Source organism: Belonocnema kinseyi, chromosome 7 (genome assembly GCF_010883055.1).
Source record: "Belonocnema kinseyi isolate 2016_QV_RU_SX_M_011 chromosome 7, B_treatae_v1, whole genome shotgun sequence".
NCBI classification, from domain to species: Eukaryota; Metazoa; Arthropoda; class Insecta; order Hymenoptera; family Cynipidae; genus Belonocnema; species Belonocnema kinseyi.
In genome coordinates this window covers 114140658-114142613 of record NC_046663.1, presented here as the reverse complement: position 1 = coordinate 114142613, position 1956 = coordinate 114140658, and positions in this window count along the sequence as shown.

Here is a 1956-nt window from a genome sequence, read left to right as displayed (position 1 = left end):
TTGTAAAATTGGCAAATTTTTAGGCCTTCAGTTTAGGAACTTGAATTTTAACGTTAAAATTGCTTCATTTTCGGAATACAGCCTTATTATTTGAATTTTCAGAATTTTTCGACATTTTTCGAAATTGTCAAAAGGCGAAAAAGTTTGAATATAAAATTTTAAAATGCGAAAATACACCATTTTCCATGTTCATTTGCAATGCAGCGAGTCACTTTCTTTCGCTTCTTTTGAAAGTCGATCCTTTGCTTTCAGTTTTCTTTTTAAACTATACCTTGAATTCAACGCATTTCAAATTAAATTTTTGCAGCTGCATTTAGATTGAATTATACAAAGGTTTTTTGTTTTATACATAAATTAATTAAAACATTTCATTGGTTTTTCACGACTGTAATTTATAACTCTAAAATGGAATAATTGTAGCTCAAACATGAAAAAGTATAGACTAATTTCATATTTAAAGAGATTCTATCACATATATTGAACTATTAAAACCTCTTACCTTTTTTAAGGTTTTTAACACTCTTTTAAAAACTTTTTTTAACAATTTTGGTTGTGGTTTCTTATTGAAAGAATAAGTGCTATTTAGTCTCCAGAACAGCAATTTCAAAAATTTTTAAAGCCTTAATAATTTAGACATTTTAAATTTGTGGTCTTCAGAATATATTAAATAATTTCAAATTTAAAGCTATTTAAATATTTCATGTGAATTTTTTAATGGAAAGTGTTCGATAATTTTTCACAAATTATTTTTTTTTGTAAGAAAATAACGCCTGATTTTTGTAAAAATTAACAAATACATATTAAAGGTTCACTCAAGGTCATTTTTGTTCAAAATGCCTGTTCCTGAATAAATTAACTCTTATTGTATCCGATTTCGTTCTGTCACTCAGGGTAATTTTCTGTGAAAAATATTGATTTACAAAGAATATTTGTCAAACTATAGAATGGATTTCTTCACTCGCGATGCAAACGTAAATTGTACTATAGTAAAAACAACTGGAAAAATTTAGACGAAAGCCAAATTTGGTAAAGAAAACAAACCTTTGTCGACCTATAAATACTAATTTTATTCCCCGAAAGATTTTTAAAAAATCTCTTCGAAACACTTTTATTGCAAATATTTAATCGAAGAAAAATATTTGTTATAAAAATAAAAATAGTACAATTTTGACATAAAATTCTTAAAATAAAAAAATCTGTGTGTCAAACCACAATCCAATCCGACTATTCTTTCAAAAGTTATCCGATATACAGACAACCACAACCACAATAACGACGAGGTAGACACCAGAGAGACAGACAGATACCGATGTAAAAACTTGTTTTTCTGACTCAAGGAGCCTCAAAACGTCGAAATTTAATGAAATCGCGAATTGACTTTTTTGCATATCAAGCTTTTTTTGCTTCAAATGTCCATTTTCGTTTGGTTTTTCGGATTTTGAAAATCCTTTATCTTTGGTAAGTTTGATTTTATCAAAAAAAGTTGTCAGGATAAATTGTTGATATTTTTTTATACCATAAATAGCTGTCGATAAAGTTTTCAAATTTTGAAAAAAGTGGTCTCAAAAATTTTGAAAAAGCTTCACCTTTTTGGATTTTTATCAAAAAGGGCTGTTTAACGAACTCGATCTTTCTTTTTGGTCTCTCGAACAGTTTGTCAAAGCCCAATCCAATCGGACCAGTCTTTCGAAAATTATCCGGTATACAGACAACAAAAACGATGACGCCGGACAGACAAACAGACCCCGACGTAAAAACTTGTTTTTCTGACTCACGGTGCCTTAAAACGTCGACATTTGATAAAATCCGAAAAAGTTATTTTTCATAAAAAACTAATACCTTCTCATTTTTGAAGAGAATGTAGAAATTATCAACAAGATTTGTAGAAAATCTTTCAAAGAATAAAATTATTGTCCCGTAAGTTACAACCGAAAAATTACAATTTCAAAAAAATGA